The following is a 25,011-nucleotide window of genomic DNA, read 5'->3' as shown; positions in this document are numbered from 1 at the left end:
ATCGCAGGCTGGGCAGATTAGCTTAGCCCGCTAGGTCTGTGAAAGGGGGAAACAGCAAGCGCTGAAGTAACGATGATGAAAAATGAGTTGTCTGCCTGTGCCAGTCGGAGGCAAGAAAGCAAACGTGACCCGCCACCCCACCCTTCTACCAACACACCCCTGTTGGGAAATCGCCAAGTTGTCATGACAACAGGGATGTTCTGCTGATGAGGTCTCGCTCAGCGCTGTCCAATCAGATCGGGGAGCTACAACCGCAGCGTGAACAGGGGAGGACGCACCTATTCCAGTTGCACAATGCTGAGAGAGGATAGGCGAAACCTTGGACCACCAACGGCAAATTGGCAATCTGGGGGAGGCTGTCAACGGGCCGCTATGGTTCGACAATCCACAAACAGCTGGGGGTCGTGGAGACGGGGGCTGCCAGGTAGGGGGTCTGTGTTCTGTAAGACGCTATTAGCGCTGCTACTGTTGTTTTAATTTCTGCTAAGTATTGAATTTTTTTTGTTGTTGTTGTTGTTGGCATGCACTTAAAAAATGTAGCATTTGTAATTGGGCTTACTTATGTTTCTGGATGTTGGCTGTAGCTACAGGACTGCTCCAGCTACACTTTAGGAAATTGTTAAATAACTCCTGCAGGTGGTTTTTGACTACCAGCTGCAAAGACTTCACCATGGAGAAAGAAGTCAGAATGCAAAGGGAGGATATGTCTTATAAAATTAACTTAAGGGGGATTTTGCATTCACTTCTCTGCGGGATGTGACCTAAGTGTAGACAAGGCTAATATGGTGAAACTCTCCTGGTGTTTGTTTGATTTTGGCCTTTTATTTCAAGCGGCAGGGAGGATTTTTCCATTCACTGTGTCTCTGGTTGACCAAAAAGACAAACTGAAGTTGTTCGAAGCTCTAAAAAGATGGAAGGCTTGGAGAGGAGAGTGCTCTCTTTGCTCTGCAGGCAGCCATTACGGTCATTGCCTGCTAAGGCATTTCATTTCAGCCCATCAAACTATAGCAGACCACAATTGCTGTTCTTTTTCTGCAGACATCATAGCATGCAATGGTGATGATATTGATTTAAACACTCTCTTTTGACCCACCCTTCTCAACTCCAGTCCCTCTATCATGGGCTCCCTGTTGGACACCTATTGACAGATTGACCCTGGTTTGTTTGTTTGACTCTTTAAATTCAAGAATGAAATGGAGGTTGTCAGCATGGCAACACTTCCTTTATTAACTCCTTGCTGGACGTCACCATGTTTGCTTCTTTGAAATCTTCACGACACTTGAATACTTTTACAAATCTTAGTTGAAAAGCAAGACTGGTATCCAAGCGGGATGGCTCTAGGGTGGTATGTTGGTTAAAATAGTAGGGAGATCAGTTTGGTGCAAAGTGCCATTATTCCCACTGCACTTAGAAGTGTTCCAGGACCCCTTGATAGTTCATGTAGCTTAACTTTGAAAAAATACTTCTTTACAAATGTGAATTGTGGAGGCTGACATTAGCATTAGGGACGTTGGTGTTTGCTGCAACATATTTTGCATGAATACATTTTAGGCTTGATTCGGTGATAGGTTAGCTCGTTTTTGCACAACTTGCAGACAATAGTCTTTTCCTGCATCATTTCAAGTAAAAGCTTAACCTTCCATGGGTCAAAAGAAGTGGTTTTATTGTCCATGTTTGTAGTTTGCAGATGTCACTTGTGTTAGATTCATGTATGTAACATAAACACAATGCAAGAGTTCTGGCTTGGGACTTTAGTACGTATTAAAAGGGCTTAATTGCTTAAAAATGTCCAATGATTAAAATCTATGTAATTAATTAATTAATTACAGTCTCAACCCTAGTTTAAAGAAAGCTTCAGACTTGAATCGGAACCCACATTTGATAATATGCTTTTGATTAATGTGCAGACATTGTGTAACATACTGCAATAGTGTAGTTACTAACAGTTTTAGGCACATTTAAAAAGATAAATATTGGTAGCTCCATATTATTAATATTATTAGCATATTCTATATGTGCATATGGCACATTAGTCTGACTTCCTGCGCAGTTCTAAATTCAAATCTTCCTTCACTACACAGTCTGGGCTTTCTCCCATTGAACTGGATTCCTCCAGTAGAATTCATACTGAGCCAATCAGTGAACAGAAGAAGTTGCGAACGACGATGTCAATTTTCTGCGCTGTTTTAGAATTGTAGTCTCCCTGTAGCTTTAGCAATGGCAGCATAGTGAAGCCGTTCAGCCCATGTTGGCCACACTTCCAAATATTGAATTACCATTAACTGCTGTATTGTTCGGCTCTGCATTTCTCCCTTCACAGTGGTGGATAATTGTTTACAGCACAGGTGATTTTCAGTAAGCTTCATAGCATTATTTACATATGTCAAGGGCAAATATCAGCGCTTGGGTAAAATTTAAAACTTCAACAAATTCCACTCCTCCAGCAAGCAATTGTTTGTCATTAGTTGAGAGCCCAGATTCTCTGTACGACGCAAAGCATTGGGCAGGGGGCTGGTTTTTATCAGGCTGATAGCATATATTATTCTGTGCTGTTAATCCAAGATAGTTATTAAAAACAAGAAATTCAGTACTGGTTTCTGTTTAGATCAGTGGTCTCAAACTACATTCCTTGAGAGTCAGAGTCCTGCAACTTTCAGATGTGTCTTTTGTTCTACACATTTGAATTCAATTGCAAAGCTGCCTCAGTAGCATGCAGTCAAGCTTTGCTAATACAAAGCTGCAGAACTTTGCTAATGAGCTTTTATTGGAGCCAGGTGTGCTGAAGCAGAGAGACATCTAAATATTTGTTGAAAATAAATTAGTTGTAACTGCCTTAAGGTAATAAAGAAATCAGTTTTTTTTTTGTAATGGAGTGGTTTCTGCAGCTTCTCATATACATTAAATGTTTCCTCCTTCTCAACAATATTTCTCTATCCCAATAAATTGAGCATTTCCGCACAAGTGAAAGAGTCCTAAACAAGTCATTGTTGAATATCAGACAGCAAAGACGTTTGGCTGTAACAGATAATTTCTGCCTCAGCTTACTAATAGGAAACTGGATTCGCCCTACAAGCTGATTACTGGGCTTTTATGTCATTTATAGAGCAGCTCAGCACTGCCCACAGCATGGAGAAATCAGACTAATCATGGCCAAGATGGGTATAGTGGGCTCAGTTGCTGATTGTAAATTTGGGAGCACAAAATGGACAAAAAAATAATACATAGATTGTTTTTCCTCCTTGTTTAGTCTTTTCTTGTCTGGTCTGGTAATGTTTGCCAATATGAGCAACACACACTGAATTTTTGCACCATCTTAATAAGGTGGCTGTTGTTTTTCTCAAGAAACAATCTTTTTTTCTTTTCTTTTTTTTTTTTTTTAGCAAATGTGGACGTGACCCCAGCAAACCAAGCAAAATGTTGCTTATTCATTCAGTTATTCTTATTTGTCAATTCTGAGTTGGTGAAAAGGGACTTCCCTATTTCTTTGAAGTTACAGACCAAAAGAGTTGTGGAGAGTTTGCGGTGTTAGATTGTTTGCAGAGCAAGAGGGTTTGTAAATGAAAAGCATGACAGAGATATGTTTTCTTTTTTCTGCTTTAGTAAGGCAGATGACTGGGATAGGATGTGGTGAGCGCTACAGCATCCTGTTTACTTCTGACCATGAGGTTTGGATTGACATCAGCAGAAAACAGCATTTATGAAGAACGTTTGTACAGACCTTATTAGCCCTTAATGGTGTGTTTTGTAATATAGTCTTTTTTTTCTTTCTTGAAAAGATCTGAAGTTTTAACAGGATCGGTTTAATTGAGATAACCACAGAGGCCCTTGGGAAACCCGTGGCAACTTGCTTGGAATTCATTTATGTCATCTTTTGATCAAATTTCTCTGAGTTCCAGATAAATCACAGCTTGAAACATACCAAAAGAGAGGGTGTAAAAGTTGATGTTTCAAGGAGTTGAAATTAATTGCTAGAGACACATGTGTCAGTAAATGTCATCATACAGCTTATTGGACCACCCGGTGGTTACCCGTTTAAAGTCATGCGGTTTCCATTGAAGATGTTCCAGAGTTGCACCCAAAAGGTTTTTTTCCTCCTGCACAGCAACCCAGCAGATTCCGATCCCGTGATCCACAGATGGGCATAAAAATGCTATCCTAGTCAGTTAGCCGACCCTTCTCCTGACAGCGAAACATAAACTATCAGATGAGCGTCACATAGCAAACACTTCTCAATTCACTCAGACCTCAGGCTCAAGACGTCTATTTTGACCAGGCGGAGATTGAGGAGGAGCAGTTTGCACAAATTAATTGCCCATCATTTGTCAGCGTAGATTAAACAAAAGCACTGCGAGAAACTTGTCAGCCAAGGACAATGAATGCATCCCATTTCTTCCCCACCTTGCTACATTTGATCTAATGGAGACGGACGTAGACCACAGACAGAGCTGCAGCAGAAATATGGTCAGGTTGTAAACACACAGACATGAAGAGGAAGAGCGGGATTACTAACAGGTTTGATCTCCTTGGGGCTGTCCAGACTGGCTGACAGTGGGGAGAAGTGGTAGGGAAGCGGAGGGGGGCTGATTTATTCTCTCCTCGTCCGTCAACCGCCTCTCTCTTGCCGGTAGCGTTGTCATTTGGGCTGTCCAGATTTAACTGAGAGTCCGACATTGAAAGAAGCACTACAATGAAGCTGGAGACAGGCAGGCGAACATACCTGGAGGCTGAAGTGGTGGAAAACAGCTGAGACCCACCAATTTGTTAACAGCACAATTTTCAGTAGAGTCATAACATTAACCCAAACCTCTCTCTTTCTCTCTAGTTCACTTTATCCGTTCATAAATGTCAAACACTGAAAAGAAGCTCCATCAATGCTTTCCCACAGACCGGTCAGACTATCTTTAACGGCAAACTAATCAAATTGAATTCCTCATTATCGCTTCTCTTTTCAAAACCATCAAGCGCTTCTTTTAATTCCAGTGAAATTAAGTTTAATTTATCTCAGTCCAGTCGTAATATTATCCTCTTTGTTCCTGTCCTAGCATAGGAATAAGCAGGAATAGGCAGATCGTGAGATAACAATGGGGCCAGCCTTTCTTCCCGTAATGTGCTGAAATGTGAGGATGACACGGTCTAAAGATGAAGAAGCGTCCTGCCTGGCCAATTTAGACAAGGGGAATTAAAGGTCCAGAAAGTCAGAAAGTGAATCACGTCCTTCACATTAATGTGTGACTTCTAATATCATTTGTTGCTTTAAGGCAGATGTCTCTTCTAAAACGAATAATTGTACATCCGCTCGAGGAATATGACCCATCAGTTGAATCTCCTTTAATACACTTATGAAATGGGAGAAAATTGGAATAAATGTGTTATTCTTCGAGACCAAACTCAGTTTTTATATACTATTCTACTTTGTTACGTATGAATGGCTTCCTTCTTCAAAAGTTTTATAAGCACTTATTGTCTTACCTTGTGTAGATACATTTTATGAGGCTTTCATTGATTAAAAGTGCAGATTAGCTTGTCCTGGAGGATAAAATAAAGGGCTAGTCTGAGGGAGGCCAAGAACAAAGTGTTTTGATGTCATGGTCATCCTGTGTGAAACGTGTAGTTAGAGCTGAACATGTGACATATCCGGATCTAAAAGGAGTCGTGTGTGTGTTTTCAGTTTGGGTGAATGTTTTTTTTTTTTTTTATGATTTTTAAACTGTATTACTTTTTTGTAAGTTAGTGACTGAAGGCAGAAGTCAAAGATCCGATGATTCCAAGGGCTTATCTAATGGTCCCATCACCAAAGCAGGCTTCAGTTCAATGATTGTCATGTGAAAACCCATTCTGAAAACCAAACATGTAAATTGCTTCCTATAAGAATAACTGCCACACATGAAATTAAAGAGATATGGAAAGCACAGTTATTATTGTAGGTTAAATTAAACATATTTTGTTGATTTCTACACCACCTTACTCTTCTGTCAGGGGTTACCTTGATTTGAGGTTATCTGCAGTTGATTTCTTACCTGCATGACAAAAGTTCTCTTGTCGTTTCTTGTTATTGTTATTTGTTGAAGTTGTTATTCTAGGCTCACACGACAAGACAGTCAGGGGGAGCAAGACAAAACGGGTGTGTCCTCTCTTAAAACAACTTCAATCATAAAAACGTTAAAGCCGTTTATACGGCTGCTACTTTAAGAGCCATATGTGGACGCCATACATGCAGTAGGCTATAAATTAAACATGATCTTCCTGTGTGAAGATTATGAAAGTAATGCTGTGTAAACATCAGTAAAGTATAGATTTTCTTTGGCATCTGTAATATGTTTGCCTTATTTTTTATGTGACCAGAGTACACGTCTGTTTTTAGAATGTGCTTCAGGATGGCAGAGTTCTGCTTCAGTGCTATATTTAATGAGTATAAACATGCATTTATTTAAAGGTGTTTAATCATATGGATTTGATCCCAACATGCTCTTGTCAATTTGGGTTTAGTTTTAACCATTTCACTTAAGCAGAATCAAATTGAAGCCTTATAAGCACCAGGCCAATGATAGGTTTACGTCTTGTTAGTACAGCCATGATTGATCTCTGGAGATGAAGTGGAGGGGGAAATAAAACAATAACGTCCTGCCAATCAGGGGAAACACGCAGACTCAAAGAAGTGTGCTGAGAAACACATGGGAATGCAGAAGCGCACATCAAATGGAGCCAGAACATCTGCCAGCCACCGGACCAGTGGTTTAGTTAAAAGATGAGGAGGGGTCTGGTGAATGTTCTGCTATTCATTTATCTCGCATTGCTGCCCATTGGTTTTAATTACGGCTGACTCTTTCAAGTTGGAAATAGGCCCGCTTCAAAAGCACTTCTTCTTTTTCTGTGTTTCACCATTGTTTCTGTGGTAACTTGGCACACGGAACGAAGATTGACGGCGTGTTTTTACACGTGTCTGTGCATCTTCCTGCCTCCCCGAATACCCATCTGTCCGGTTGCATTTGAACGCACGCTGTAATTGATGAGCGTTTCTTTTTGTGTGCATGCATGTTAGCACGCCGCCATGTGTGTGTGTGCAAAAGCTGGACCTGCCGTCTTTTCCCGGCACAGCTGCAGCAGGACTGGATTGATGTGTAACCCAAGACTGCACTTTAAAAGGGCGAGAGGCCTGGGCAGACGTGGTCTTGCTAGTATACCAGATGGGGCTTTATGATGAAAAGAGAGTAATCCCCATCCAGGCATCACTTCCATCAGTAGTGAACTACAAAGCCATTCACAGCATTTTATTGCGAGAAATAATCTCTCTTTTTTTCCAGCTGCACCACACAGAGAACATTTTTTTTCTTTACTTTTTCTATCTTCTTTTTCTTCTTTACTTGTAACACTTTTTCTTCATCGCTTCTTATCTCCCTCTTATTGCCCATCCCACCCCACCCAGTCCCTCTTTGCTCTTGAAGACTTGCAAATGTGGCATTAGCTAATATTCTGAGAGCCAGGCAAGCGATCCCTTTTTATCTGCCAGGGCCCATCTGAGTGAGCTACAGTGTTTGCATTGGAAATGAGTGCTGCGCCTGGACCGCCAAGCCCCGTTGCCCCTGATTGGTATTCAGTATACATGTCATTGCAGGACATGCTGGTTTTCTGGCAATGGATTCACTTTATTTCTTTCTAGCTCTCGTGCTCCGACTGTCTTTTTCTCATCCTCTGCTAATTTCTGCCACAGAAAATGTTTCCCTTTTTGCTTCTGTCGTTAATGAATAAGAGTAGAAGGCCGAGCCAAGCTTGTGCATTCAATGTGCCTGTGATATTTTTTTATTTATCAATACTGACAAAACAAACAGTAATTCATTGATGAGGTTATTGTAGCAAATTGCACTCTGTTACTCAGCAGACTCCAATTATCTTATGAAAAATTCACCATATTTTAATTCTGGCCTGTTTTATCTTCCATTCACTAAATCAGATCTTGATTTCAATATTTTACCTGGGTTTTTTTTGTTGTTGTTTTCTTTTTACTTTGTGAATAATCACGCATTTGAAAACAGCTTGCGATTTTGCAAAATGTTTGTCTGTAGACAACCTGAAATTTAGGATGAACTGGATCCATGAGTCTTAAAATAGCTCTAAAATACCAAAAAAATGACTAAAACTGATATTTTTGGAATATCTTGCAAATACAGTAAAGAAGGTAGCATACAGTTATACTAGTATAACCTATTCATTTTTGGAGAATAGTAAGAGTTGGAAATTTGAAATAGTCTAAATGCTGCAAAGGCAGTGAAATAACCGCAAAAATCAGAAACCAGTAAAAACCTGCAGATAATAATGGAATATAAATATCCTTTATTGTCTCAAGCTGCGAAAATTCAGGTGTAACAGCAAACATCGAGATATCAAAAGGTGTGAAAAAATAGTAATAAAAATAATATACTGCATAAGATTATAACATAAAAATACTATTCCTGAACTATTATTGAGGCAGATTCACTGTTTATAGTTTGTTCTCAAATGCCTAGACAGTTAATAAATAATATAGAAAAAAAATTTAGAAATTTGATTTTGGAAAGAGTCAACTTTCTTGCAGAACCCTGAATATGACATGTTTCTTGTTTCTCCATATTTGTGTATTTTTTTCCTTGTTTCTACTGCTTTTTGATGTTGTAACATTAGCGATGAAGTCCAAGTCTTTCTATTTTGGTGGAAAGGCCTTCTTGGTAACACCCTACTCTTGAGTTCCCTCCATAGACTCAGATTCAATTCTTTGCTCTGGCTATGCAGCTCATAAAAGTTCTTAAAAGTTCATAAAAAATCTTTTGGGCTTAGCTATAACCCAAAATACTGTAGCTGCAATTAAATGTGGTTTTACAAAGTACACTCAAAAGAGCGTAATCCTACAGCATGTAACATTTGTCAGCTGTTTAGTTGTAAAAATTGTCAAATCCATGCATGTCTTTTTTACTTCAGAGATTTGCAATGTTTTGTAGTCATAAAATTCTAATAAAATATACTGACTTGAAAACATCGGAGGATTTGAATACCTTTTGCAAAGCACTTGAAATACTGTACGTCTCTATAGCTCCTTCAGAACCACTTTTTTAAACTAAAGTCTTGGGAATAAATGCTGTAACTGACCACGACATGTTTTTTTGGTTTGTCTTTACGTAATGCATTTGGAAGTAAAGTTTCACACAGGCAAGACAGTAACTGCTCATAGCTGAACCACAAACACCTGCTTTGAAAAATGCAAAACCTGAACTAACTCTTTAAAGTTGAAAGACTTGGGTGAACAGTTTTGTTTCTTCATCCATACCCAAACCCTTAGAACCAGACAGTATTTTGTTTGGGCTCATCTCCATTACAACCAATCACTTTACTGCTGAATCTGTACGCGCACTATTTACTGCATGACACAAATCTTCTTTTCCTGATTTATTGAGTGACAAATCCTGCCCGATTTACAAGGTTCACAAATTTGGGGCATTACCCAAAGAAATCATCCACTAAAATAATCATTTTAAACAAAAACAATTAAATTTTTGTGCAGCTTGTGCCAGTTTTGCAGTGTGGAATGATATGCCTCTCTGTCTGTGTTTAGGTCTCTGAATTCATTTATTCTTCAGTTACAAAGAACTCACAGTATATTCTCTCTTTATCCTTCACTTGTTTTTTTTCTGCTTCTGAAGAATTCCCTGTGAGCAGCAGGATTTCTCTCTATCTCAGACTTACATCATGCTTGCTGAATATGTCAGGGTTTTTTACTTGCACGTACATTAGCGAAAGTGTGCCTGAAACCTGCCGCGGCAGTGGAAGACGAAGGAGAAGTAGCGAGTCTTTAAAGACAAGTTAGCGATGATATCCTCCATGGGACTCCGGCAGTCACGAACTGCAGAGCACCTGTAAGCCAGAGGAGGATTTGCTGCTTTTAAACTGACAAAAACTTAATGTTTGGGAGTTTTCTAGTAATCTGTTTATGAGCTAAAATGTTTTATTTCTCCCTTTAGAAAAGAAAAACGTGCAAATTGACACTTTACTTCAGACCAGAGCATAGTTAGCCCTCTCTGTCCTGCTCTGTCCTGTAGGTCGGTCGATGTGTGGCTCATTCCAGGTGTGACTGGCAGTGATCCAGTTGTGGGTAGTCAAGTGTAAACAGTTTACCGAACAGCTGCGTCTGGGGAGGACTGAGGGTTCTTGCTGGGGGAAGTGAAACTTGGACAACGTTTCACAGGCGAGCAGCATCCTGCACGGGAAAATGACCCAGCAGTTCAAGGAAAAGTCAGCACTGGCGTCAAGGGCAGGGTGGGGGATCAACAGGCAACAAGACTATTTTGCTTTCTCCCTAAATGCAGTTACATAATTAAGTTACTGGAATAAATTAAACTTTTCAATAGTTTATTGAAAATGATTGTATGTTTTGAAATAGGCTGTGTTCTTTTCTGAATGTGTCTGCAACACATTTTGGCAGCTTTCTCAGGTGTTATTCTTTTGTGGCCAAAAGAACAACAAATCCAGCTGAAATCATTTTTTGTTGGAGCAGTTCTATTTTATGACTTTCTGTTGTTTTCCAAGGAGCCTCCAAACCAGAAGACATAGCCTTGCAAATGATCATTTTAGTGTTTAAACTGCTAATGTAATGAGAGAGAATAACTGAAAACCCTGTGAGACTCTGATAGACTCAGGAGGCGATAAGAAATTATCCTTCAGCTAAATTATTTTCAGAATTTTCTACAAGAATGTAAATGATGTAGATTCAGAATCAGTTTTGCATGTATACTAACTAAGTTAGTACTTAGTTAGTATACATGCAAAAGAAAATAAAAAGTCTAAAATCTTCATATTTGAATCTTTTTATACATATATCCGTAGATATAAGTATATATGTATATATGTATTTCTTTGGCACATTTATTGAGTGTGCCAAAGAAAGATTCAGAACTTCGGGTCTATAAACATACTTTGAGCATTTCCTCACTTTGGCATATTACAACCAAAAACCTCAACGCATTTCATTGGGATGAATGTGTTATACCAACACAAACAAGACAAAACCTGGGTGAAAATAAAGTTGAAAGGATGCTTTTCAGCATTTTTGTAAATCAAATCTGAAAAGTGTGGTGTGCGTAGATTCCTCTTGCAGTTAATGTCCTAAAGCAAAAATTCAGGGAAACCAAAGTCTGGAAGGAGGAGAAAAACAGTGAATTTTTTCACCTAATTTCATAAAAGTTTGTGTTGAGGTTAACTAATGTAGCAAATCACCCTGAAGACACTATCTACACTATCTACACAGTAAAGCATGTGGTGGCATCATCATGCAGCAAAGATGCTTTTTTATAACCAGGATTTTACAGGGAATAAAGTTTGTCAGAATCAATGGGAAAATGGATTGAGCTAAAAATAGGGTGAGAACAACCTGTTAGAAACCTGTTGGAGATTCACCTTACAGCAGATGACCAGCAACATAAAGTGAGAATGAAAAAAAAAAAAAGAGTTATTTCAAATTACAAATCACATACATTCTCAGTGAAATCCATTGACATTTAATATGTAAATCTAACAAAATATGTAAAAACTGGTCGCATGCATTCATTCTGAGAAGATATTTTCAACACCGTTCCTTGACTGAGCGTGTTTGTCTGCGTATTTTTGCATTGCACATTCTTAAAGCCTCCTAGTGTCCCACAATGTGTTGGTGGTGTCTCTGTTGTCTGGGCCTGAATGCAGCAGAACCTGCTGCTGTTGTTGTTCTAAACCTCAGCACAGGAAAATGAGGTGCTTTGAGGAAGTAGACACATATCTCCAAGGACACATACCACCAAGCAGATCAAAGGACTTTAGAGGGCACATTTGATGGGGAAACCACACTGGCTTTCAAAGCAATATAGTCCTGCATCTCAGCAGCCCATCAAGGCCCATGAAAGAAATTCTAATACGTCTGCCTGTCAGTTAATTGAAGCCCTGTTCTGTCCCTTGAGGGGGAATAGGATACTGGTCGTAAGGGAGCATCTTTGTCCTGCTACACAGTCACCATTAATTATTATTCCTCATTCACCTCCTCGCCAACACCGTTCCTTGTCTGAGCGTGTTTGTGTGCCTTGTCACCAATCTCTTGTCTTGTGAAAACACACTGAAGTCTGACAGAGAACAAGATCATAGCTATCCGCATACTCACTCGCAGCATATCAGCCTACCTTTGGGGGAGTTGTGTGTTTCCCGAGAAGATATTTGGTTGTCAGGTCTGTTGCATTTGATCATGAGATGGGGGTTTCAGAGTCAGTAAGGCTGTTATTCTGCATCAGGATAGCAGTACACAGCAGAGGACAGAGGCTCATTTGAAAGTAATCATAGCTGGCAAAGAAGGACCACTACATAGTTTGCTGTAGGTTGACAAAAGCACACATGCAAAGAGTAGTCCTGTCAATCCAAAGACCTCTTCCCTGGAGAAAGACAGCCTGTTAGACAGGAAGTCATCTTGTCTGTGAAGCTCTGAATGAGGGAGGAAATGATGAGCGATGGCAGCCGATCTGAGCTCAGCCATGTGTCTGAGTATGGCTTGTGTAGTATGTAGTTTAAAGAATACACTTGATCTGCGCAAAAATATACACTGCTCAGCCAAACAAGCGTGATTTAGAGTTATCTTGTCAGAGATCACATCTGATATGCAAACCGGTGTGTGTTTTTACAGCCTAAAGAGTCTGTTTAACCAGTGAGAACCATGATGATGGATTCCACTGACAATCCTGACAAATTGTATCTTAAACCCTGAGGGGCTGCATTAGGTTGCATTGATATCATAGCGTGTCTGCAGCTGTGACTGCTGGGAGGGATGATAGTTCTTCCAATGCCGGTCAAAGATTTACATGCACTCATTATCATTACTCTTATTAATCCAGAGCTTTTAAATGTACATTTTAGCTGGTTATTTTCAAAGGTTGAATGATAAACAACTTGAATGCTTATATGGTTTTACAAATTGTGTAAAATATATTTTGTCCATAACAATTTCAGTTTTGATATGTATGTATAGCCACGCTGTCACGACTCAGTTTCAGATATCTAAGCAGCAAAAGCCAGATCTGACATCCAGTGAACGTCTTACAGCTCTGCAATGTCTTTGTCTTTTGTCCAGAGCCAAGTAAAATTTTCTGAAGGACCAAATTCTCGCAATATCGATTGGCCTCATTGTGGTGCACAGAGACACGTTTGTAAGAGCGCTTTTTTTCCCAGGACAAATTGGTGATGTACGTAGATTCTACCAAACAGTCCTTCATAAACTCCCCGTTAGGGAATAGCTTAACATATCGCAATTTTGTGAGATACAAAGCTGGTCAGGCTGTTGCATCTGTGGAGTGGAGCTTTGTACGAAGTCCTAGTTGCTTTCGTAGTTTCACTAGCACTCTACTGATGCTCGTGCCTGTTTTTGCATAAGTCAAATCCTTGTACTTCTCTTGGGTCTGATCTCATGTTGGCTGATAAAATTGTAATCCCTAAACACTGCTATATGTTTTCCACATACTAAACACACAGCTTTATGGTCGAATTCAGCAGAAAAATATTTAGAAATGGGTGAGAGGCAGGGTACACCCTGGACAGGGTTGTCAATCATCTATCGTGGGACAACACAGAGAAACTCAGGTCAAACTCATTCCTGGGGAGAATTTAGAGAGGCCAATAAAGTCATAATGTTTATTTTAAGTCTATGGTAGAATGATTGAGTAAAGAACCCACGCATGCAGGGAGAAAAGATTCAAATTCCACACAGAAAGGCTACAGAGACAATTTGAATCTAGGACCTTTATTCTGTAGAGCGGACACTGGTGCTAAAACCAGTGTCTGGAGCCTTAAACTGCACATTGTATCTGTATTTGTTTTCTTATGTGAAGATGACAATTAGGGTTAGAGTGTTGAAAAGAAGATGTAACAACTCCAATGAAGTGAGAGAGGAGGAAGCTGTGACCTACATTTAGACTTCTGATAAACATCTAAAAAACAATTCTAGATTTTGAAAAACACATTTTAAAACAAAAATCTACCAAACTTACAATCGTCAAATGAGCCACTTAGACGTTGTTTAGACATATTGCCAATTTTTATTGCGGAGCAGTTGGGGCTCTTGGATAGATCTTTGTGGTTAATAGTGCACGGTGTGCAGTGATCCTCCAGCTCCTAAATGTTTCACTGTGACCTCCTGTCTCCAAACCAAATGACCAGTTTGGACATTGAAAGGGAAATAGCCTACATTCCTCCATAATCATAAGAGGTATTTACATATGCCCTCTAAATGATTATGTGGTCCAGCTAGAATCATCCAATCAATTTTTGACAAAAGCACTTTCTCCTATTTACATTCCTAAAATGCAATGTGGTTTACTTTTGCTGCTGGACAGGCCAAATCAAAGCATGTGTTCCCAGGGACTGAGTGCAGGCAGAAAGAGTGGGAGAAAATGAGAAAATAGAGAACTGGAAGCCGGGAGGGGGGCTGAGGAGAAGAGGTTCAAAGCGAACAAGGTCAAGCTTCAGGGTCAGCCCCTCAGTGTTTTTTCACAGCCTGTGTGAATACATAACCGACAATTGACTTTCTAATTGGAGGGGGGCCTCATCAAATATGTGGTTTAGTAATAACAGTAATCACGGATCCTTTTATTCTTTCCACTTCTTGTCTTACTCCCAAAGCATCTAAAGTGACCTGTGCATTAAATAATGATGAAGCAGCAGCTGCTGCTGCTGGCTCTTGGTTCTTTTTAGTGTGTTGTTGTGGCCCTGAAATACAAATTGACAGCCAACCATTGTCCTCCACGCCTCACTCATAAAAAGGCTCTCCCTACTGGATTCTGTCTCTGATTGGATCAAAGGTTTGACCTGTGTTGCGCGATGACCTTTCACGATTCCTCCTGTCCCTCCAGAGTGGGGACCTTTGCCGGGGCACCTGGGTATTACCTTGACGGCCGCCTTGTCGGCGGCTGTCACAGAGCCACTGTCTGTTTGATGTCACCTCTGACATCGGCCTCTGTACCAATCGTCAGGAAGATCTGACGCCCATGCTGGGCTGTGAATAATAGAATATATCCAGCGGCCTGAGACCACCGTTGTCACTGGTGCTCCCCTATGATAAAATGTCCCCGTACTTACCTACAGGGGTGATGTGCTCTTCCTGTCTCTTTCAGGGTACAAAGCGACGCATCAGTGGCCAACCATGGGAAAGAGCTGTCAACACGCTTGCCCAGCTGGCAGTCACAACGCTCCCACGGGGCCCACAGTCGACTGAAGTGAAGAGTTAAGGATGCTGAGGGATCATAAGGGATACCTGCAGGAGCAGGGGAATCTTAACTCTGATGAACCTCTGTCAACAGTGAGAGATGCCAAGAAATGTTTAGTGTGCTCTGTTTTACCAACCCTCAATCACTAGCCTCCCTCGAGACTCATTACAAGTTTGTCATCTCATTTATCTCTTTATTTTGGGTATATGCAGTATATACATGCGGATCCCTTCAATTATATTCCTGTTTTCGTTTCTTTCCAATTTTCTGGGCTGAATGTACACCACACCCTTTTATACAATTTCGATTTTAATAATCTACCAACCTTTGGATTTTACTATCCAATGCTGTCCAGTGTTGAAACATTGGAACATGGAAAAGCACAAACACAAACATATCTTTAAGTTTATTTGCCAGGTGTTGTGAGGCAGACTGAGCTGTTGCTACATGGCTGTATTAGAGGCGAAACCCAACACCAAGTAATCTTCTTGTGTCTACCCCTAAGAACTGACAGGAGAAAAAACTATACCAAAACCTAAGATGCATAATGCACACACATACGTACAATTATCCAACATAAATACAAACACACTTAGTATTTTAGTAGCATGGCCCAATTGCAGCAAACAGTACGATTTTTTTAAATTTTGGTTCATTCTTCCAATGGGGTTAGAAATTGATTAGTTGATTAAAATACATTTGTGTTTTATTTTATTCAAATTTAAAGAACTGATTCCACAATCCTGGGATTTCTTTAAATTGAATTCTGTAGTCATTAAACACAGCTAAAATAGCTTGAAACTAACATTAATCTAAAACAAATGGCATAAAATGTCTCCAAGACTCTTTACAGGTTTGAGGGTGCTTTTCCCTAAAACAAGCAGTCCTGAATCTTTAACCTAGGCTAAAATCACTGAATCAGAACTAATGTCGAGGTAAAAAGAAATGGTGAGTATAAATTTGGGAGAGAGCTGGTCAGGACTCACCCTGACACGTCTTTACTTCTAGCGATGGACTCCAAATATAAAGGTGTCTTGTATATACAGGTAAAAGCCAGTAAATTAGAATATTTTGAAAAACTTGATTTATTTCAGTAATTGCATTCAAAAGGTGTAACTTGTACATCATATTTATTCATTGCACACAGACTGATGCATTCAAATGTTTATTTCATTTAATTTTGATGATTTGAAGTGGCAACAAATGAAAATCCAAAATTCCGTGTGTCACAAAATTAGAATATTGTGTAAGGGTTAAATTTTGAAGACACCTGGTGCCACAAACTAATCAGCTGATTAACTCAAAACACCTGCAAAGGGCTTTAAATGGTCTCTCAGTCCAGTTCTGAAGCCTACACAAACATGGGGAAGACTTCAGATTTGACAGCTGTCCAAAAGGCGACCATCGACACATTGCACAAGGAGGGAAAGACACAAAAGGTTATTGCTGAAGAGGCTGGCTGTTCTCAGAGCTCTGTGTCCAAACACATTAATAGAGAGGCAAAGGGAAGGAAAAACTGTGGTCAGAAAAAGTGTACAAGCGATAGGGATCACCGCGCCCTAGTCAAGATTGTGAAAAAAAACCCATTCAAAAATGTGGGGGAGATTCACAAGGAGTGGACAGCTGCTGGAGTCAGTGCTTCAAGATCCACCACCAAGAGACGCTTGAAAGACATGGGTTTCAACTGCCGCATACCTCGTGTCAAGCCACTGTTGACCAAGAAACAGCGCGAAAAGCGTCTCACCTGGGTCATGTTTTCTGACGAAAGCAAATTTTGCATTTCCTTTGGAAATCGAGGTCCCAGAGTCTGGAGGAAGACAGGAGAGGCACAGGATCCACGTTGCCTGAAGTCTAATGTAAAGTTTCCACCATCAGTGATGGTTTGGGGTGCCATGTCATCTGCTGGTGGCGGTCCACTCTGTTTCCTGAGATCCAGGGTCAACGCAGCCGTCTACCAGCAAGTTTTAGAGCACTTCATGCTTCCTGCTGCTGACCTGCTCTATGGAGATGGAGATTTCAGGTTCCAACAGGACTTGGCGCCTGCACACAGCGCAAAATCTACCCGTGCCTGGTTTACGGACCATGGTATTTCTGTTCTAAATTGGCCAGCCAACTCCCCTGACCTTAGCCCCATAGAAAATCTGTGGGGTATTGTGAAAAGGAAGATGCAGAATGCCAGACCCAAAAACGCAGAAGAGTTGAAGGCCACTATCAGAGCAACCTGGGCTCTCATAACACCTGAGCAGTGCCAGAAACTCATCGACTCCATGCCACGCCGCATTAATGCAGTAATTGAGGCAAAAGGAGCTCCAACCAAGTATTGAGTATTGTACATGCTCATATTTTTCATTTTCATACTTTTCAGTTGGCCAACATTTCTAAAAAATCCCTTTTTTGTATTAGCCTTAAGTAATATTCTAATTTTGTGACACACGGAATTTTGGATTTTCATTTGTTGCCACTTCAAATCATCAAAATTAAATGAAATAAACATTTGAATGCATCAGTCTGTGTGCAATGAATAAATATGATGTACAAGTTACACCTTTTGAATGCAATTACTGAAATAAATCAAGTTTTTCAAAATATTCTAATTTACTGGCTTTTACCTGTAAGTGATGGCAGGATGAACATGAGACAAGTAGGTAGACAAAGCCCTTATCTGCTGCAGTGTAGCCACATTAGCTTTTAAGGATAAAGAATGCTTAGCCAATCTGTCTCAGTTTATGCTATTCACAAATTATTCATATTATGGGAAATATAATAAGACCCTCAATAAAGCAAAAAAAAAAAAGAGCTCACTAAGATGTCTTGTGTTTCTAGAGTGGAGGATATCTTTGTTTCCCCCTTGGACCAGTCACCCTGGCCACCCTACTTTGGATAAGCAGTAAATAATGCATCCAGGGCTCATATTCACAAAGAATCTTAATACTAAAAGTAGTCCTTGTGATGTTATTTTAGAAACATTCTTAGAATATCTTGAATTGTACGATTTTCTCAGAATTTTGCCTCAGTAAGACAAAAGTTTTTTGAGAAGCATCTTAGGCCTTAGGAAAATTTTTAGCATGACAAAATTAGGAGTAGTGAAGAAGATCATTAGTGAGTGTAAGTAAGTCTTAGTTGCAGTGCTTAATGCTCTGAGAGTGGAAAGACGATTTCATGGTAGGGTGACAGTGTTGCGATGGGGATGTCCTGTCAACCTGCCAATTTCTGAAACCATGAAAAGAATAAAAGAAATCAACTTAAAAACCTCATAAAACCACACGTGGGGTCAGCCCGACCAATCTGGGACTGGTAGATCATCATACTGCATATACATTGAATTGATTTTATTGTGATAATAGACTTAGAGCAAGTAAATGTCCACACTTAAAATCCCTGCTCTTGGTGGTAATTTATTTTTTATTTTTTTAATCCTTACTCGGACTTCCCTTTGCAAGTTTTTTTGTCTTGTCACAGCCCCTGGTAACCACACATCTAACATAGATGCAAATACAGTAAATCAGAGTACAGGAAATGGTGATCATGGCTGCCTGAACACAATCCATCAAAGTCACTGTCCTTGTGGAGAGCACATGTGTGTCAGGCATCATCTGCTGTGGATTACTAAAGTCTGGGAATGTCTGTGGGTTCACTCCCACCCCCACAACTAAACCATATGTGAACCTGAAACATACTGTACATCCTATTAGATGTTTTTCGATATATAAATTGCCTTTCAAAAGTATCCAAGCATTTTGAGCATTTTCACATTTGGCCCCATATCAACGTTCAAACTAAAGTGTATTTTATTCGGATTCAATAGAACAGATGAACATAAAGCAGTTGTGAAAAAAAAGAAAAAATATAGTGTATGTAGATTTTATTTATCCCTCTTTGCTCTGAAAATTATATATAAACTCTAAAGCAAACAAACACACCAAACATGTCACATGTGAAAGTGACCAAACATGTCAGAAAAATGTTTGTTTGAGTCAATAGGGAGTTTGTTTATTTCTGTCTTCCTTAGTTTCTTTTTTTCATTAGATCAGCCTTGTTTCTGTTTTTTACTTTACCTCAGTTCTTTAGTGATTCTAGTTGTGTTTATTTCTTGTGTCTGGTCATTTTCCGAGTTACAGTAGTTTTTATTATACTTGACATGTCTAGTTATTTTGGTTAGATTCATTTCCTAGTCCACAGTGTGTTCTCACTCACCCTATGTGTCACTTCCTCTTTCTCTCTCTCCTCCTCAGCCTGGCTTCTGCTCTCTCCCCACACCTGCAACTCATTAGCTCATCAGCCCAAGACTAAGACTAAGCCAGGTCTTTTGTTCAACATTCAACCTCCCATTACTTAAGCACATCATTCTCAGTCACTCCTGGATGGTTCCTCCTGTTAAATCCCATCGTATTCTGGTTGCTTTTTCTTCCTGGCTCCTGTTTAGTGACCCACATGGTAAGCAATGTAAGAAAAGTGAAAAAAGGAGGTGATGGCATCATGCTCTTAGGATGTTTTTCCTTTTTCCAATTCCAATGCAAGATCGATTAGCTTGAAAGAGTGATTATGCTAAATACAGGAAGATCCTAGAAGAAAGTTCTGGATGAGGACTTGAGAATTAGGTGGAAGTTCCACCTAATTAATACAGTAAATCAGGGTATTTACTGTATTAATTCAACAGTATATGCACTGGAAGTGAGGTCCTTTGTCTCGCATTCAGTGAGACAATGTACCTAAACACATTTTCAGAGCTGCAATTTAACATATAGCTCAAGCATGATCATTATCCCAGCTTCAGCAACTTTACAAAGAAAAATTGGTCAAACATTTCTGTCTCTAAATATGTAAAACTAGTAGAGAAAGTCTTGCAGCTGTAACTGCAGAAAAAGGGTCTGTTTCTAGGTATTGACTCTGGTGAGCTAATTATAAATGTGTATGCCATATTTTTCAGATTTTCAATCGTAGGACTAATGTAAATGGATGCATCATTTTCCTTCCACTTAACCTTTATACACTACTTTTGTTGGTCTGTCACAACCCCATAACATGCAGTGAAGTTTGTAGTTTGACAAAATCTTAAATATTCAAGAGTTGGAGTCTTTTGCAAGGCGATGAAAAAAGTCAATTCACCAGTGACCAATGAAAAAATACCTATGCAAACACCACTTTCTTTCTTGTCTAAATTTATTTCTCAATCCTCCTCCATCGCTGGTATTTCACTGTCTCTCCACATTTTCTCTCTGAACTCTTTCCTTCTCTTTTCGACTCTGTAAGCCGGATGAAAATGCATTCCTTGAATGCACATAGAAATGCTGGGTTTTCTAGTGTCAGCACTTCTTAAAATGGGCTGCTGCTTGCAGACGCTTGAGCTGAGGCGAGATGGAAGCAGAAGGAAAATCCGCTCAATCTGCTAAACTCAGGAATGCGTGTTCTGTAAAACAAGTTTGTTTGAAGAGATTGGGAAGGTGGAGGAGACGGCGATGGCGTAGCAGAAGTAATCAGACCAAACCAGGATAAACTTCATGAGGTCTTCACCTTCCTTGGTGTGGTTTGAGGTTGCTTACTGTTTGTTACCATCAAGCCAAAGAGAAAGTGAAAATATTAAATTAGCATTATTTTTGCTGCTAAGTAGGAATGTTGAGTTCTGGTGTTTTAGTCCGCTTTGAGAACAAGCAGTTCACACATGATTATTTATTTATATATATATATATATATATATATAGAATCTCTGCAGACCCGACACATCATGGACACAAACTGTTCAGGCTTTTACCTTCAACTCGGCGCTCCACAGCGCTATTAGAAAAAGAAGTCGACACAGTTTCTTTTGCCAGACTGTATTTTGGATAAACACTTAGCAGTTAGTGGCCAGATTCATAACACAGATATTTAAACTAATTCAACTTCCTCTTCCTCTTTTTTGTAAAAACGCTGTTTATATAAATATTTAATTGAAAGGAACACAGAACAAAAGTCAAATACCTTGTCTGCACAAACCTGTCAAAAGCTGATTCTGCCTCTGTTAACAGCTGCATGAGTTGTTTAATGAATTCTTTTATTACTTGTAAATGTAACAGCTGAAACTCCTTAAATAAAACATAGTAAAATGTAATTTATTATGAACCAGACATTTAACACACAAGCCAGGATTAGATGTTGTCATTTCACCATAGGGCAGAAACATCCGTTCTTGCATCATGCCTCTCATTTACTGTGTTTCAGCAGTTTGTTATCTGTCTCAAATATGTCCCTCAGGGTGTATATGATCACCTAACAATCTGCAGCGAGGAAGAAAATTATCAATCAATATCATTTTGCTGTCTTGGTAATCCCTGCTTGTGAGTAATAGCTTGCTGGAATCCTTTCTTTTTTTACAAGCTGACTCAGTCAGTTGAACAGAGCCACCAGGCCTTTTTTTTTCTTCCTCTGTGCTCCTCCCGGGGTGGTGGATGCACATGGGGACCACCCCCGGATTGAAAGAGCCTATCGCTTCTCTGGTTAGTGGGGATGAATCCTAGCATGTTTCTAATTATGCACAGGCGCATAAAGAGAGCTACATATGTACGTGATTACGCAAATGGAACATCATATGGCAGAATAATATGAAACTAATTTGATGACACTAAAGAATATACAAATGGAAAAGGGTCATGCACCACCCAATTTGTGAACACATGATTCCTGTTTGCAAAGAAAGAGTCAAATGTTGAGATGTCAGAGAGGCAACAATCATGCAAGGATGGCAGTTCTGGAGCGTTTTCGTTTCTTAGACCCAAGGGGTGTAAGGTGCAGGGTGCAAACTGCCAACATGTAAAAGTATTCATACCCTATAAGCTTTTCAGTTTTCACTTTATAACCACAAAGTCGATCAAACGTTTAGCAAATAAAAATCTGAAATGAGATTTCTGCATATGCACTCAGCCCTTTCTGATCTGATACCTAGTGATTATTTTCAGAAGTCTCCCAATAGGTAAGCAATCCACCTGTGTATTGTATTGCAATGTAACGTAGTTACAGTGGCCACCCGCTGTACAGAGGCTACAAACATTGATGCGGCCATCCCGAGTTCAACTCCCGTTCTTTTTAGGCCCCCTTCCTGTCTGGTTACTGTTAATAAAGAAAATTATTTTTTTTAAAAACATTAGTAAACATAGAGCATCAGCATCACTATGACCAAGGGACAAGGAGAAAGCTGTGAAGAAGTTAAAACCAGGGTTGGGCCAAAAACAATATCTTAAACTTAAAAAATTTCACATAGCTCTGCAATCAATCACCTGTAAATAGAAAGAGTACGGCACAACTGCAAATTTACTAGGACATGGGCATTCACTTGTAACTGAGACCATGCAAGGAGAACAATAATCATAGAAGCAGAGTTTCATGATAACTATGAAAGAGGTGCAGAGAGGCAGCAAAAGACTTGGGACAGGATCGTTTCACCTTCCAGCTGGATGATGAATCTGAACTCAGGGATCCAAATGAAAACATACTGTCCTGCTAGAATGGACCAGTAAAAGTCCAGACCTAAATCTATCTGACTGTACTTGTATAGGACTTTATGAAGTCTGAGGACTCCAAAGTACTTTACACTACAATCATTCACTCGCTTGAAGCCACAGCTGCCCTGGGCAGACTGACAGAGGTGAGGTTGCCATTCAGTCGGCCTTCTGACCACCAGCAGGCAAAATGGACAAAGTACAGTATCTTGCCCAAGGACACAACGTCAAAATGACTGAGGAGGACTGAGTGGGGCTTGAGGCGGCAAATGACCGGCCACAGGTCAAATCCCCATGACCTGAGCCACTGCTGCCGACAAATTTATAAAACAGACTGGGCAATTATGGAAACCCTTTGTCAGAATCACAAAGGGTTTGCATTCAATCGTACTGAATTTGAGCTATTTTGCAAAAAGGAAGAGGAAAAATGTAATTTTCTTGATGTAGCAAAGCTGACAGAAACATGGCCTTTAACGGTCGCCGCAAACTGCAGCTAAATGTGGTTTTAGAAAGCGTCTCTTCAAAAGTGCCGAATACAAATGGAAACCCGACTTTTCAGATTTTAATTTGTAAAAACCATGTTCTACCATGTGTTGGTCTATATCACATAAAATCTGAAATACATAGAAGTTTAGAGCTGTAACATGACAGGCAGCTACAAAGTTCCAGTGGAAAAATGACTTTTGCCAGGCATTGTGCCTTGATGTCTGGATGCTGCTGCAATATATGAGCCAGATGAGGTCCATTCTCTTACTGTCACATGCAGAGTAACTCCCACAAACTGTTCAGAGAAGTAAGCTGTCAGTCTGTCGCTGTCTTCCTCCTCCTCCTCACTCTTTGTCTCAGCTGTTGCCATGAGGCTCGGAAGGGTGATGATGGGTGTTTGAAGGCTGATGTAGAGAGAGGTGTGGGCTTAAAGATGGAAGACAGCAGAGAAACACAAAGAGTGAAAGGAAATCTACGATGGAGAATGAAAATAATGAGAATAGTGGGGAAATGATAGAGGAATACCAAATAGCTTAGTGATAGTTGATGTTCTCTTTATTCTTGCATCCTTGGAAAATTGTTTTAGTCTCTGCGCTTGGCTGATAGCAGGGGTACTGGCATGTGAACACACATCATGCATGTGTCCAAAGTACACACACACTCATGCACAACACGAACAAGGATCTTTTGCTCGTTCTACATAGCAATCACCATGGCAACAAAATGTACAGAACACAGTCAGGGTGGGATATTTTTAAGTTTCAAAGGAATGGAAACAACAATGGAGACGACAAAGGAAGGAAGAGACAAGAACAGTTCAGAGTGAGGGAACAAAAGTGAAGCAGATAAAAGTACAAGCAGATGAGTGAGTGAGTCTGTGTTGGGGAGTGTGTGTCCAAGGTCACACAGCTTAGAGCCATAGGTACCAGAGAAAAGAGGAGGATGACAAGTAGAGGGAAAAAAAGGTAGAAATATCTCCACATTTACTGGTGTTTTTAGGGTAATTGGCAGCTGCATCCATCTATTCATTACAATGAATGAATTGTAATGACTGAGTGCATCACATTTTGACTATTATTTTACTTCTCAGACTATGCATGTAAGTCACTACAAATAGTGTACATTCAGTATTTGCTGATGCACCAGAACCATGCTCCTGTTTTAAGTTGTCATCTGATCTGGACTGACACAAGTGGTGCTATATGTGCTTTTGCTGAAAGCTAAATTCTAAAACGTAATTCGTGCGTCTGTACGTCTGTGTGTTTACGAGCTCCCAGCTCGTCCCTCCTGTCTGGGTGTGGATTTAGCAGGGACAGCTGAGTTAATTTCAGAAGGTGAAGCAGGTCAGAGGTCATTCCTCGGTGTAGGTGGCCTGTTGTACCCAGACCACCATCTAGCAGATGCCAAATAAATCACAGTCTTGCTGAGTGGTTTGGCAAGCAACACATGCCTCACTCCTCACACTGCCTGTCTGTATATGTGTCTGTCTTTCTTTTTCAGGCTCTTTTTTTTCTTCTTTTTGTTAACACACAAACACACACACCCCCAGCTCATAAAGGCACATCTGGCCCAGAGATCCTCACTGGACATGATCAACTGTGACCTTGAACACCTTCCTGTTTTGTGTCTTGGCATTTGTCCAGATCAGAATTATTTTTTTTTCCAGTTTATCTGTCAGAAATTTATATTTGGTATGTTGATATTTTATTAACTTGCATGAATATCTACATGTCCCAATGCAGTGTAGGATATATTCACAGGATGAGCATTGGAGTGTTCTGTGTGTTGTCATTAATTTTGCACGACAAAATGCTCAT

The 25,011-nt window shown here is 40.0% G+C and overlaps 1 long non-coding RNA gene across 1 annotated transcript in view; it reads left to right on the top strand.

Moving 5' to 3' along the window:
- Positions 1-220: 220 nt before the first annotated feature.
- The window catches only part of LOC116719802 (uncharacterized), a 65,706-nt gene continuing 40,915 nt past the window's right edge, over positions 221-25,011 (top strand). Inside the window, exons 1-2 of the long non-coding RNA XR_004339267.1 lie at positions 221-424; positions 15,144-15,328. This is a non-coding gene — a long non-coding RNA (uncharacterized LOC116719802). The remainder of the gene's footprint in view (positions 425-15,143; positions 15,329-25,011) is intronic.

Source organism: Xiphophorus hellerii, chromosome 5 (assembly GCF_003331165.1).
Source record: "Xiphophorus hellerii strain 12219 chromosome 5, Xiphophorus_hellerii-4.1, whole genome shotgun sequence".
NCBI classification, from domain to species: Eukaryota; Metazoa; Chordata; class Actinopteri; order Cyprinodontiformes; family Poeciliidae; genus Xiphophorus; species Xiphophorus hellerii.
This window is presented reverse-complemented; position numbering and strand designations above follow the sequence as displayed.